We start from the raw sequence: 16,253 nt of genomic DNA on the forward strand, positions 1-16,253 counted from the left end.
TTGTTTCAGTGCCAAAAACTCAAAACCACTTGTAGTCCCTGCCAGCCCCCGACCGTGACAAAAATGGGTGAGGTGCAAAACGCATTCAGACTTTACAACTGGCATCCTGCAAGCCAAATCACAAAGCAGAAATGAGGGGAGCTATTTAGATTAAATTGGCCAGAAAAAGTAGACATATTTAAAAGGAAAAACTGGAAAAGAATAAAAAGCACGGGGCTAATGGTTTCCTGGGGAAACCATTTTCCCCGAGTCTCTTCCCTTCCTAACTCAAACTATCACAGCGTGATAGAGTGTCCCCCAGCTCCTTAGAGTGGTGAGGACCGGAATCACTGAGTCCCCAGCACCCAGCTACAATGACCTGCATTCGATGAAGCCAGGTTTGTCACCTGAGAGCCTGTGGGTACAGTAGAAACAGGATGATGGGACCAGTGATTGATACAAATCATCCTCGATCTCCAGCCAAAGGCCAGCACGGGGTCTTTCGGAGACCTAGGAATGTAACTGAACTGTCCATGCCTGAACAGTTCTAAAATTTATTTTTAAAGAAAAGTGGCCAAGGTAAAAGTTAAGGCTTTAGGAAAGAATCCACAGGCCAATGGAGATGGGGGAAATATTGCTCTAAAAGTCTCATTTCTCAAAGTACATCCCATGAAACACTAACCTGGTCAACAGCTCCATCCTTAAGAAGAGCCTATAGTCAAGTAAGTTTGAGAAATGCTCTCTAATGCATTCTCTCTCACCCCCTTGCAGGGTCACAGAGCAGGTCCAAGCGCTGAGCTGTTCTGTAGTAAAGCTTTCTCAGCTTCCTTAAACCTAGCATTTCCCAGACTACTTTTAATTGCTTTCCCATTACCTGCCAGTGTATCTCAAATGGGGAGGAGGGACGGGAAACCCTTTTATTTTCGAATGAAATGTTATTTTAAAAATCTCAGTCCTGAAAAGGATCTCTCCTGGATGCTCTTCCTCAGGTCTGCCCTTCTGCAAGATGCCCAAGGATGACTAGCCTTGTGTCCACCTGCGTAAGTTGTCCAGGCAAGACCAATGACCTCCTCAAGAAGTTTCTAAAGAACTCCCGTCATTACTACTAGGGACCCACATCAAGATAAATAAATGTTGCACCGGGATGATTTCCTCTGTTCTGCTAAAGAGGCCTGAAGATAAGGAAACGTGCTTCCCAATATCATGATGCATTTAAACCAGACCCCAGGTACATGCAAGTTATCTGTGCTGCTGACAATGGGCTTTCTTCCCTCCCGTCTTTTTCATTATGTCCCCAGCAAAGGAGCTAGGCTATTACTCTTGCCCTGGTGAGAGATAGTGTTTCGGTCCTTGCAGCTCTGACAATTGCAGTCAACCCTTTTAATTACTTCCAGTGCAGACGAACTTTGTCAACAGAGCCAGGATCAGCGGGGGCCTCCCGCAGGTCACAGGTGGTCGGTTGAGACTGACAGCTAAGGCGCTATGCACACACCAAGAGGACAGCAGGAATGCCCATTTTCTTTCCTGTCTACGAGGTCTAGAAATCCCAATCCCATCCACACAAGAGCCTGCAAAACTTGACCAGTCAACCAACAAACATCAAAATAGAAATGGTGGTGACGTGGGCTGTGTGCGCGTTGTTTACATGTTGAGAAAATTTTGAAAACTCCCCGAGACCTGGCAACGTGGTCTGCTTTCACCCTTGAGTCCATCCAGTGCCCTCTCCAGCTGCTGCCTTCAACCCAGCCCATTCCTCTACATCACTTCCATAAACCAACCAACCAAACAAAACAACTCACTTTCCCCACATTAAAATATTAACTGTTGTGAAAGCTTTCCCCACAGTCTGCATTTATGCAGAAGCGTGGCTTTGGACTCCATCATTAAGTGTTGCCTTTTAACCTGCTTCCAAGGGGCCCCCACTTGGCGCTCAGAACTTCAACCACCCCTAGGGTACCCCCGTGCGGCTTAGTGGCAGCCCTACTTATGCAGACACACCTGTATACAGGGGAAACCCCAGAGCACCTTGTGCCTTTAAAGACTAGGAAGCCTCATTGTAAACACAAGGTTTAAGGCATTTCCTTCCAGGTCTCTGGAAATACCCTGTGTATCTCCTTCACCATGATGGGGCCACAGCCACAGCCTGTAGGTAAACCAGTGTGACCAGAGGAAGGGCAGGGAAAGGGGAGGGGTAGGTTAAATGTAAACATGATTTCCTTGTTATTCAACCAAAGGCAGTTTGTTTTAAAATAGAAGCCTGAATGGCCCAGGAAAATCATGGCCATTTAATTCAAATTTATTTTTTAAGTTAAAATCCCTTCCATATACAGTCCTGTATTTCTTTCCCTGTGGTAAGTTGCAGTGAGAGAAGATTCAAGAGTTCAGAGGTCTGGATAAACCTGCAACAATGTTCCGAGCTCGTTCAGATTTGATCTGATGACCTAATCAAGAAATTCTACAGGGGGCCTCATGAGGACAGGGCATCAGATGCTCATAGCTACAAATGCTGCTTTTCCTTAGGGATAGCCATTCACTCACTTTATGTCAGGTGGGAAATTAGAGCAAAAGGATTTCTGGCAATTCCAGAAAGACTTTCTCCCAGTAAGTGAGGGATAGAAGAGAAAACGATGAAGGGCCGTTGGGCACTGTTTCCCCAGAACCCGGAGATATAGAGTTTGAGGCCTGGGTTCCAGTCCTCAGGCCTCTGCTCCCTGTCCTGCAATGATTAGAATCTTGGAACTTTCAGTCCTACCTTCCCCTCCCCCATCCTCTAGAGAGAGGAGAGGGACTGGAAAATGAGTGAATAATTGATCATGTGTACATGATGAAGTCTCCATAAAAATCCCTAAAGTATGGGGTTCCGAGAGCTTGTGGGTTGATGAACACAATCACGTGTTGGAAGGTTGGTGTACCCCAAATCCACAGGAACAGAAGTGCCTGTGCTGGGGACCCCCCCACAAGACCTTGCCCTAGGTATCCCTTCATCTAGCTGTTCATCAGCATCCTTTATCACACCCTTTAGAGTAAACCAGGAAACATAAGTAAATGTTTCCCTGTGTTTTGTTGAGTCATTCCAGGCAACTCCAAGCCTGCGGCAGAGGGTTATGGGAAGCCCTGGCTTCGCAGTCGAGTGCGTCAGAAGTGCGGGTAGCCCAGGGGTCTGTCACTTGTGCCCGGCACCTGAGGTGAGGGCAGGGTGTGGGACTGAGCCTTTACACCTGTGGAATCTGGCACTAACTCCAGTAATTAGTGTCAGAATTGCATTAAATTATAGGACACCTCGTTGGTATCCAGAGGGTTGGAAAATGGATTGCCCACACATTTGGTGTCAAAAGTGTTGTAAATAGAGAAACAGTTTTCCTTTAGCTGTGATTTCTAGATTTGAGATTTCCTTACGAGACCACTAAATACTTCTTAATTCCTCAGTGACTCCCGTTGTCTCCAGTACAAATCCCAAGTGAAGTCATCATACAGTTTCTCTTACGACTTGACCCCTACCCAGATTTCTGTCCTCTTCTCTCATCTCTTTCCCACCACCCACACCCACCCTTGTGGTAGAACCACAGTGACTTTATCCTTTGTCCCTAAATAGCCCGGGCTCACCTCTGTTATGATCTGGTAGCTTGTGTGCTGTTTTCTCTGCCTAAAGTTTCCTTTCTTCTTACGAGGAGATGAGTGTAATATGAGGAGCCAGTTTTCCTTTAAGATCCAAGTCCTGTATCATGTAGCCCTCACCGCTCCTCACTTTCTTTTACATGTATTTTTAATTATCTGTTTTTACATCTGTCTATCCTATAAAACTGTATATTTCCCGAGGGCAGGAATCTATATCAAATTATTTTTACCCTCAACAGAAGCCTGACATCTATTCTGGTATACAGGAGGTACCCCAGCAGCTGAGGAAAGGAAATGAAACCCATCGGTTCAAACCCTCTCTTTCAACAGCACACATTAGGCTTGGGCTCCTGGCTCAAGGGAATGATGCCAGGGTTCAGGGCATTTAACACGATGCCTCTGCGGGGAGTTCCAAACTATTATAATCAAATTCAGAGAAGTCTGATGTCATGCTAGTGGCACTGGAACAACCCATCTGCTGTGGGCTAACCATGTTACATCAATTTTCGTCGCATGTAATTACATTTGTGGAGAGAGCAGGGATGACTTGACTCGAGGCCCCATCAGTAATAGCAGGCTAGGGACGGGACGCTTGCTGGAGTTAGTGGGTGCCCTTGCACGGATGATGCAAACGCACATCCTGCAAAATGAATCAGTTGCCAAACCGCTGGTTCATGCTCAGCGATGTCTGAAATGATCCATCCCGTTACCTCCTTTCCGTTTACTCGCTACTGCCCTGGTTCAGCTCCTCTTGCCTCAACCCCAGACTCTTTCCATGGCCTTCCAAATAGTTTCCAACCCTCCTGGAGCTCTCCTTATGAAGCCTTATTGCCTGTAAAAGGCAGGTTAATTGTCATTAAAAAAACTCCCGTCTTCACCTTATGTAACCCCGGCCCTCATCTACGGAAGACAGCTCATTCTTCTGCTCTCACTCACGGCTCTCAGCACCTCTTTGCAGACACATTTCCCACTACGTTCACATCCAGATCCTATGTTCTGGCCGCAAAGGGTCCTTAGTCATTTCCTGAACGTGTCTCATGCTGAAATACGGCTGTGACTTAAAAAAAACCTAACGGCAGCCCTGACACTCCAGCCCACCTCATCCTCCCGGACCACTCATCTGGTCCCTTGCCTCTGAAGCCTCTTTCTGATTAACACTGTGAAGATGAGGTCGCCCTCTTCTGAATCCCCAGAGCATTCAGATAGGACTTACCCTTGTAGGGCCAACAAACGTGTACCTGTCGGTCTCTGCCTCCGAAGTAAGTGCTTACTGAAGACAGGGTTAGCTTATATTTCATTCATCTTTTTTCTCCCGCAGTATTTTGCATACAGTGAAAACTGAATAAATAAACCATTTTTTATATATTGAACAAGTAAACACAAATGCCTCGGGAGCTCATAAGTTTAACTGGATGACAAGGACATAAAACACAATGACAGGGGAAACGTATAAATTACATACAAACCCAAATCTAACAGTCCGTTTGGAGAATAAAATAGCACAAGGAAGTCATTAGAAGTTTGTGAATGGAACCAAAGGGATAAAAAGATAGTATCGGGGAAGACTTTGGGACCAAAGAGAGATTTGGACTAAGAACAGAAAGGAAATGAAGCTGTTCTGTGCTGAACACTGGGCTCCTTCCTTTACCCGGCATCTTCTCAACCACCACCCAGTGTTACACACGGAACACTTGCCTCAGGTCACCCAGCTTTAAAGGGGGCAGAGTCAGGGCTCAAATTCCGCCCCTCTAGGCTCCCTGGCCCAAGTCCTTTCCGTGCTGTTCTGCTCTCCCCTGCAGGGGCACGGGTAGGGCATGGCTGCAGGCGAGTGGAAGCTGGTGGGAATGTTAGTGGGTGGAAGACTCGCCCCTAGAATGGGGATCCCACAAAACATGGGTTCTTGCCTGACGCCTGATGACTGGAAAGAATTTGCAGCTGAGGCAGAGGGACAGAGTGCAAGGCTGCTGTATTTACTCAAGGGGAAGGAAAAGGGGTGCTCTAGCGGTGAGCCGGAAGCCCAAGTGGCTTGACGTAGGAACTCCCGTCCTTGGGGTCTTGGCTGGGTCCTTATATCTATTCTTTGAGCTTCTTGTCTTCTCCTCATTGACTGTCCTTCTCACGCTCATTCTTCTCTGTGGTGGAGCAAGTGCTTTGCAGAAGCGAGATTAAGCAGGCGGGGACCCTCAAGCAACATGGTCAAACAAGGTCAGGCGGGCCGGACTCCCTGCTCCCTTAGGATAACTTTGTCCATGACTCAAGCAAGAGTATCTCTTCCAGCACAGGGTAGATTTAAACTTGAAAGGAGTCTCTAGACCATGAGTCTGAGGTTTTTGTTCCCTAGTTCCTTGCCTTCTTCAGGAAGTTGATGGCGAATAGGAGAGTCAGGAGGCAGAGGAAAGAGCAAGGGGAGCAGAGGAAGCAGCGAGGACCGGAAGTGGATTAGCCCAGATTCCTGTGTCTGGAGGGGAGGCGCTGCAGATTGCAACCTGGGAAGGCTTGGGGGACATCGGGGAGCAGAGTGTAGCTCAGTATGGAGTGTGCTATCTTCGGAGCGGAGGGCTACGGAGAGAGCCCCTGGACAGGAAGAGGGGGGCAGTGGTGAGCCCAGAAATGTCTTGGATTGTGGAGGGCACTGCTCTGTAAGACAGGAGAGCTTTGGAGGAAGGCAAGAGGGGAGGGACAGGGGAGGTGGAGGCCCTGGAGAAGAAAGCCATCCTGCTAAGAGGCCCGTCCATCAGATGGGCGGGGCTGCAGGCAGGGCTGGCTGCACATGTCACGTGTGTATGTGTGTGTGCGTGTGTATGTGTGGGGAGGAGGGTTGTTCCAAGAGAAGACCTTTGACTTACTGCTGCCCACGTGGGGGTTATTTACGGTTATCTCACAGCTGGTAGGAAGGAAGCAAAGGGTCATTATGCAATTTGGGAATCCTCTTTATCCTCTGTTGCTCAAAGTGCCCATTTGACGAAGTCAGATATTAAATTAATCCAGTCAAGAAACTGCTTGATTAAAACAAATAGATTTGCTGCCTAATTATTACATTTATCCCTGATCAACTTAACAAGTAAACAGGGACTATATCTGGCTCTAGAAAATACGAGCCCCATCACTTCTACTACTATGACCGCTACTAACTACGAGTACTTACTATTAATATTATTTTGACTGTTATATTTCATTGTATTACTCTGGTAGATACTATTTATTGAGCACATTCTATTTGCCATCCATACATATAGGAGCTTTACATCCTTACCTGCTAATACTCATTAAAACTTTGCCAGTGAGTAGTATTACCCTTGTTATGTGCAGTCTCCAAGTCTTCTTATCAGTGACAGATTATTTTGTAGATCGTATCTGGAAAAGAAGCCTTGTCATCACCAAGGGCCTCCGGGGACTATATATGCCCTTCCTGAATCACGTGTTATTGTTGTATCTGAATTCCCACCCCCTGGCCTTGTGTGTGGAAAGCCTTCATCTTAAGGGGCTGGTCTTTGTTAGGGACCAAGGGATCCGCTCCTCATCCATCCAATTAATGCCTCCCCCAACTCTGCCAGGGGGAAGAAATTAATCCTCACTAGAGTGAAGAGTCAGCACAAATGAGATGATTTATTTTTAATTAAATCACCAGCGACTTTTGATTCATGCCAGAGGCAAATGTGTAGATATAATATTTTATTACACACAAAAACTACTAGAGTCCAGCCTGTGTCCTCCTAGGAAGATGTTATCATAGCTGAAGTGACCTTAGGTCTATGCACTAGGAAACTCTTCCATTATTCAATAAAAAATAAAAATACAGGAGAGTTTTTAGTCAGAGGTGGTGTCATGATCTCCTTGTGGGCCCAGAAGCAACTCAGAAACCAACTTCCTTTTTCCTCACAAGGTCTTCTGTCAGATGTCAGTTCTGTTTTAAAGATCAAAATATTATATTTCATTAGCCCATGATATCTTTTATGTTAAATGCCTGTCAAATCAGAACTACTCCCATTGTTATAGAAGTCAATAAATAGGCAAAATGCACTTTAAAGTAACACTAACCATATTTCAGTACTTTGTATTTTTTTTCAGGTTATTTACCTATTTCAGTGGAGGTACTGGGGATTGAACCCAGGACCTCATGCATGCTACTCAGGCACTCTACCACTGAGCTATACCCTCCCCCCTTACCTTATATTTCTGAAAAAAATTTCTCATAAGTCAACTTTTGCCTTGTCAAAATCTTATTAGCATTCTAACCCCCTTTTCCTTTCCTATTGCTCCCTTCCCCATCCTCAGCCTCTTCTCCCCCAGAATTTGTCAGCTGCACACTCTGTTCTCCTGATGGTTGTGCCCTATTCTTACGTTTATGGCTTTCTTGCTGTGTTCTGATAGAACAGACTAGGACAGTTATATACATATATATGAATGTCTGTGCATACTTATATACATGATCAGGAAACCACTACCACCATCTATCATTGTTGTGCACCTACCAGTGTAGAGACAGGGTCTTGGAATGGACTATAAAGAAACATAAGCACCCTGAGAACAAGGGAACTGTCTTTCTCTGTACACAGTGCATGTGCATCATTGTTAACAAAGTCTATCATCTTGTCTGGCATAGCTGGTGCTAAATAAATGGCTGTTATGAGTGGATGAAAGGGAATGTGGGAAAGAGGAGGGAGGAAGGGCAATATGACCTTTGGTGCATGCCTTCAGGAGCCAATACATTTGACTTTCAACATTGACATTGCTCTACCCACATTAAGGAAACTCCACCACTTCCACACCAGTTCAAATCTGGGTTTAGAGCTCACCAAGACCAAACTAACGGAGCAGAAGCTAGAAAATTCACGAATTCAGTACTTTGTTTATAAATTCTCCTAACTATTGGTTGGACCAAATATCATTTTCCCAGTAGGCTGTTTTAATGTTCTTTCCAAAAGTCGAGCCAGTTTTACAAAGCTAAAAACCTGATTGTGTTCCACCAGAAAAACAAGTTACACAGAAACACCTAGGTAGAAACTTTTGCTTAAATTCAATGATTCAAACAGAATAAGGCAAAACAAAAGTATAGTTTGATTTTTGAAAGAAGTGTGAGGTGTACTTATACAGAGAGAGAATGTTGATCCACAGCATACACTGAGAAACCTCCCGCTTGCAGAAGTTGGCAGTGGTTGTCTGGGGGAAGATGTCACCCTCAGAGAAGACACACAACCTTGACAAGGCATGGCTGCATAGGAAGGTGAAAAGATATAACATTAGGCAATATCCTATGCTTTCAAGTACAGCATTCTGTGGAGAGGCCAGAAAGGAAAGGATATTAAGAGCTAAGGTAGAAACAAAAGCAGAAACAGACTTGAAGAACTGAGATAAATGAAGTCCACACTCAGACCTTTAAATAACACTGAAGTCAAGCCATGGAGGACGGGTGCAAGTGCAAGTGGGAAGAGCACAGCACTGTTGCCCACAGGCTGGTATCCACCTGTGCCTCAACCTCTTTATAGCTTCGTGACCTTAGACAGGCATATAGACTCTATGACACTCAGTTTCCTCACCTGTCGAGTATTGGCTAGAAATTGGTCATCCTGGTGTTTCTTTCCAGCACTAATATTTTAAGAAGTTTGTCTATCTTATTTTAAAATATTTTTGTGACCTTCCCAGCTAACCAGTTTCAAAATTTAGTGACATTTGTTTTGTTATGCCTAATTGGGATCTCCCCTCCTGCACTTTAAACTAATTTCTTTAGTTTGGTCCTTGGCAGAGTTACGAAAGAATGAATATTCACTTGATAATGAGCCACCATATGCTTTTACAAAAGTAACTCTTTTTCTTTCATTAAAGTGATGAAGCCTTGTTGTGCAAACACTTGAAAATATAGAGTTCATCTCTACTTATATATCTTTCTTTCCAACCTATTTTTTTTTAATAGTGTGGGAGCATATGCCAAATATACTTCTGTGCCCTGATTTTTAATTGTATCATCATCTCTTTATCATTTTCTTTATCATTAAAAAGTAAACACATCAATCATTTTAAAGAGGTTTAATACTCGATTACAGGAAAACAAATCAAGTCTATTATTGGACTTTTGTTGTCTGAAATTCCGGATGCTTTAAACTTTTATTTTTACCAAACTAATAAAACACATATGTAAAACAGTTACAGGATAAATACAAAACTTTTAAGAGAAGAGAGAAGACCCCTGCCCATTCTTCCTTACTCTAGAGCCCAACTTCCAATGGCAGACTTTTTCAGGTTTTTGACTATTTTATGTAATTACTTCCATATTTCAAAATTACGTGCTTCTACAAAATACTACATAATACTCTCAATTTATCAGTTTTTTGACCCAAACTGGTGACTACATAAGATGGCAGCTGAGGATCTAACATTCTTCTCTCAACAGCTCTCACCATCTCTCCTCTCATAATTGTCCCATTAGAATGCAATCACAATATTTAAATCAAGAGTCAACAATGGACATTATTATGATTATGGAAATACTCTTCTTGGCTGAGACAAGTAGTATGTTATGATTAGATTTAATTTTTTGCATGTGCAACATTTTATTTTTGTATGATTACTAATTAGATATTTTTGTTTTTGTTGTTTGTTAAATTTTCTATGTCCGTATCATTTTTTTCCCCCTCAAACTTGCCTGCAACTTCTCACATTGCTAAATACATCAAAAAATCAATGAGTTCTGTTCGTATTCCCCAAAGGCATCTTACTTGGAGTAATTTACCATCTTATTCTAATTTCACTGATTGCTTTAGAGGCCAGATGCACATCTGTTGTCCAGATACTTATCATTGGAATCATCCTGGGAATACTCTTTGCCTCTTGGTTTACTCTTTTGTTTATAGCCAGTAGCTTTCTGAGGAAAGGTGCATGAAAGGTGCAATTCTGAGCCTTGGCACATCTGAAAATCTTTATTTTCCCATCATCATATTGGTCAGTGGATAGTTTGGTGGTGTGTGGCATTTTAGGCTGAAAATCCTTCACAACTTTGAAGACATTACTCTACTGTCTTCTAGAATCTCTCATGCATTTAGCAAATGAGGAGAGAGGAGGGTATCTTTCAAATGTAAGAACAAGATAGCCTCAGATGGTTTTCCAGGTGAATTCTACCAAACATTTAATGAGCATTAACACCTCTTCTTCTCCAATTATTCTGAAAAGTTGAAGAGGAAGTAATGGTTCTGAACCCATCCTTCAAGGCCATCATCACCCTGATATAAAACCAGACAAAAACATCACAAAAAAAGAAAATTACAGGTTGATATTACTGATGAATGTAAATTTAATTAGTCAAATTCAATATTACATTAAAATTATACACCATGATCAAAAGGATTTACTCAGGGATGCAAGGATGGTTCAATATCCACAAATCAATCAATATGATCCATCATATTAACACATTGAAAAGTAAAAATCATATGATCCTCTCAACAGATGCACTTCTGGGTATTTATCCAAAGAAAATAAAAACAATAATTTGAAAAGATATGTGTACACCAATGTTAATTGCAGCATTATTTACAATAGCCAAGATATAGAAGCAATCTAAGTGTCCATCAATAGATGAATGGATAAAGAATATGTGATGTGTGTATATATATATAACGGGGTGTTGTTAGCCTTAAAAAAAGAAATCTTGCCATTTGTAACAACATGGATGGATCTAGAGGGTGTTATGCTAAGTGAAATAAGTCAGACAGAGAAAGACATATACCATACGATCTCACATGTGGAATCTTAAAAACAAAACAAACAAAACAATATGAAAACACTCTCATGGATACAAGAACAAACAGGTGGTCAGCTGAGGGAAGGGGGTGGTGGGGATAGATGAAGGGAATTAAGAAGTGCAAACTTCCAGTTATACAATAAGTGAGCCATGGGGATGTAACATACAGTGTAAGAAAAATGATCAATAGTAATTTTATAAGTTTGTATGGGAACAGATGGTTATGATTTATCATGGTAATCATTTCATAATATATGCAAATGTCAAATCACTATGTAGTACACCTGAAACTTACATAATATTGTATGTCAACTGTATTTCGATCTTAAAAGTTTTCCATTTTTATTAATGATTTTAAAAGCTGGTTACATATTTAAAACATTAACCTTTTAAAGTCACATTTTATCATAAATAGCCATACTCTTAGATGGCATTTGTTATATAGCCTTGAAGCTGACTTGTTACTCTAGACTATGACTCAAATTCATGGGCCCTCTTACAGTTAAGTGAGACAGGAAAAAAAATAAAGGATGTGAGAGGCAGAAAAAAGACAGGTATTCTGGTTTCCATGAAGCTTAGACTTATGATCAAGAAATTGTGCTGTGCCCCAGGGATGTGTCTCTGCTCTGTTAAGGAGGCTTGCCACAATCTTAACTCTGCTTCACTGGGGACTAGTGATTCTAAATATTTGGCTCTTCTATGATGTGTGCAGTCTCACCCCCAGCAAAGAGGTAATAAATATAACTATGATAACAGTAATAATATTTGTATAGTTACGCAGCCCTTTCAAATGCATTACCTCATTTGCTGTGCATGGTGCATAATAACAACCATGCAGTTTGTCCTCAGGGCTCCCATCAACCACAAATTTGTTAATGCTCAGAGTCTGCCATTGTGTGGGCCACATTTCCAGTCAGGCAGACCTGAATTAACAGATTCTTCTTTGGTCACTGACTAGCTCTGTGATTTGGGGTCACAACTCAGCCCATCTGGGTCTCTGTTTTCTGTGTTAGCATTGCATGCTCTATAGTACTGTTGCTTTGAATACATAATACTGTAAAAGTAAAGCTTCTAGCACAGGGAGCACATATTTTAAGCATTCAGTAACTTAGATCTCTATTTTCCCTCTTTCCCAATACAAACATCTTGGGGGAAAACAGACATACTTCTTTTCCCTAGTTGTTTTAGGGATTTGCTTCTGGTAAAGAATACTTACAGTGCCTTAGAGATCCAGGCTCATTTTACCAGGCCAGATGGGGATCAGGAGCAGAAGACAGGAGTCATCAGGAGGTGACAGGAGGGGGCAGTGGGGAGATGGGGTTGGCATGGCAGAAAGTGAATGGGGCCCATTTGAATGCAGAATAAAGTGTGTTCAGTCAATCAGACTGCTGGGTATCAAAACTGACTTAACAATTAGCCAACACAGACACATAAGATCTCCCAGATTGGTAAGGTCCAAGTTTTAACCACAGGCACCTGTAATTAAAGGTTTGGGCGACATGGGTTCCGACATAGCCTCATTTAGCAGCTGCCTGGCTATAAACAGACTTGGATACTGGGGCTAGGTACTCATAGAGCCTCATCCCGGGAGGGAGGAGTGATTCAGAAGAGGTGACTCACTTAAGTAATTTGTAACAACAGCCACAAACTGCTCATATTTCTTCTCCTCCACCCTCCAACCCCAGTTCTGCTGATGCTTTTCTTTTCTGTGTTCTCTGCCCTCCCTCCTTTCCAGGTGTTACACAGCCTGACTCCACGGAGGAAAACGCCAAGAGTGATTGAGATACTGTCTTCTCTGAAATTACCAGCCTTCAAACATACAATGAATGAAAGAATGACTGGCAGGGTCTGGTCACCTTGGGAACCATCTCTGCTGTTGTGAGCTATTCTTTAACATTATTTGATGATGCTCATTTATGATTATTCCCAGTTGGAGAGTCAGGTGACAAGTCCAATTAGGGTCTAGCTCAAAGTCTGGCTTTATTGATCTTCAGTGATAAAGGCCAAATGTTCACATCAGTGGTTTTTAATGACCTTTTGATATATTCAGAAGGTACAGTAATTTTTTTCATTTAGCACCTTAAATTCGAGGAAACAGATCTGGAATATTAACTAAGCTAAATTGATTACTAGAAATGTAAGGGGGCATTAAGCACTCAATTTTCTACTTACTGCTATAAAAAATTTTCATAATTGAATCAATTTTCTTTCTATATATATATTATATATACATACCTTCTTTATGTTTTAAAATATATTTTCCAGATTATTTACAATAAATGTAATGCTCCATGCATAATAAAAATATTTCTTTAAGAAAGAGGGAAAGAGGTTTAGAAGCTCTGGCAACATTTGTGTGCAGGAGTGGTGGTTAAGCATTGCCTCTCATCATCCGGCTTTATCATAGACCAGTAAGTCAGGGGCTGAGTCATTTCATGGGGTACCTACTGCCTCCAATCCCTAAAGTTTTCTAGGGACCTGCAAATCAAATTGATTTATTTCTTGTGCCTCCCTCCTCAATCTGTTCTCAGATACAAATTTTACTGATACTTCTTACTTGGTGAGGTGTCTTTCCTGATCTCTTTCTCCTTGTTGATTTGTATATTTCTCTCATTTTAATAAAATTTCAGAAGGAGCAGAGACACATATTTGTGTTCAATCCAATACATTTCCCAGGAGGTCCCATGGGTATTTATACATTCCCTTCTATTCATAAATAACATTGTGCACAAATGTCTCAAGAAGCTAGGCAAGTTAATACTAACCTGGTGACGAGGAGACACAGGGTGTCATCTAGAGTCACCTGACCTACCCAGGATATGGGACATAAAGATTCTTTTCCCTCCCCAATTATTCTAGCCACAGCCAGGGATATGCAGAAAGCAAGTGGCAAACACAATATGCCAATTTCTCTGTAATAGAATGTTGTGCTTGAATAGGAAGGAAACTGCAGCTGTTCAGTACAGATGGCAAAGAGCTGACTGCTTTTTAACGGCATACAATGAAATATCTAAAGTGAATAGACACATCGAGAAACAGATGTGTGAGGAAGTTCCCACTTCCCATTAAAAAAACAAAAAAACCCTCAATAGTTAACATTTATTTAGATTTTTTTTTGTAAATAAAGAGCTTACCCAAACCACTGGCCCAAGTAAAAATTTCCAAGTCAATTCACTAAATACTGTGTCCCCAAATATTCGTGGATGTGCCTAAAATGTATTGATCTTTCAGGAATCATCTTTGCAACCACCCATTTTAAAGCCTTTATTACCACATAGATGAGGCAATGAGTATGGATGTCTACCTGTGTGTAGGTGTGTGTCTGTCTGCATACCTGTGTGCACATGCTTTTGTGTGTGTGTTCACTTAGCCTCCAGATCTACAAAATTAGAAATTTCTTACGGACGCAAATAGTGATACATTTTTCAAAATTCTTCTGTTTCTCATGGCACCCAACCCTCTGCTAAACACACGGTAGGGAGTCAACAAGTGCTTGCTGGTTCACTGATGCTGTTGAAAAGGGACGTCTGGACCTCCACCAGCACCAGGAGTGTATCCGGATCTATGTGACATAAACAAGTTGACAGAGGAAGATGTTAGTTAAGAATTGTCAGTTAAATAAGCCAGTCACAAAAGGGCAAATACTGTAATTCCACCTATGTGAGGCACCTAGAAGAGTCAAATTCATAGAGGAAGAAAGTAGAATGGCGGTTGCCAGATCTGAGAGAAGAGGGGAGTAGGAATCAGTGTTTAAGAGGACAGTGGTTTAACTGGGGATGATGGAAACATTCCAGAGATAGATGGTGGCAATGGTTGCAGGACAATGTGAATTTTACTTGACGCCGCAGAACTGCAAAATTAAAAATTATTGAAATAGTAAATTTTATGTCGTGCATATTTTACCACAAGAAAATGAAAGAATTATCATCACATCACTAATGGCTGGTGGGGCTCCTTTTACCAGGAATATCTGGGACCCTAGAAGGATCTCTTTATTTACCGGGTGATTTCAGTCTCATGAGCCTCTGGTTCATTGGATCCGATGCAATGGGACCAGGTAAAAGAAAAATTCACATCTGAATAGAACACAATGAAAACTTCGTTTTTGTACATTTCATAAACACTGCTTTCTGTCAGCATCACTCCCTCATTTAATGTCTTTCAAGAAGATAAAGTTTCCATCAGACATTCTTTTCTGAGAAGTTGCTCACTGTTTGAGTTTTCTAGTGAGTGTCACCTGGGTCACATTTGTACACTCGTGTTCAGGCTGGCTCGGTAGTGAGGATCGGATACTGAGTGGAGCTGAATGAAGCAAGTTTTGGCTATAAAGACCCTGGTATGGAGAAACCCTTGTTCTCACAAAAAATTTGTTCCCCGTCTCCCAACCTTTCCTCCTCTCTGTTAGGATTTTGCGTTCTTTGGAACACCTCAGAGAGTGCAGTCTATTCAAAGGCACAACCCTGAGGTCACTCAAATATTTGCTAAGTGAGTTGGAACAGTTTGGAAGAGCCAGTGGTAGGGGGCCTGCCTGATGCCCCAAGGTCCTAGAAGTTTTACCAACTCGGTGTTGGAAAGTCATCCATGGAATGAGCAGACCTGCTCAAGCATCATCTGGGAGGCCACCTGAAACTGCTCACTGGTGCCTATATTGCGATGAAATGTCCTGGGGGCTGGGCATCACTGCACTGGGTCGTGTACTCATTGTTACCTAAAGGCAAATCCAAATTGTGAACAAGGATGGAAGCAGGAGTTGAAAGTCAGGAAGAGCAGTGCAAAGCTGGCTGGGGCCAGAGGCTGGATTCCAAGGCTGTGAAACAGATGAAGGTGTCAGAAGCCCACGTTTGGTTAGTGTTGGGGGCAGGGGTGACTGGCAAGGTAGACATGATGTCTTTAAGTTTCTGGGCAAGATCAGACACCAGGGAGC

This window comes from Camelus bactrianus, chromosome 23 (assembly GCF_048773025.1).
Source record: "Camelus bactrianus isolate YW-2024 breed Bactrian camel chromosome 23, ASM4877302v1, whole genome shotgun sequence".
Taxonomy (NCBI): Eukaryota; Metazoa; Chordata; class Mammalia; order Artiodactyla; family Camelidae; genus Camelus; species Camelus bactrianus.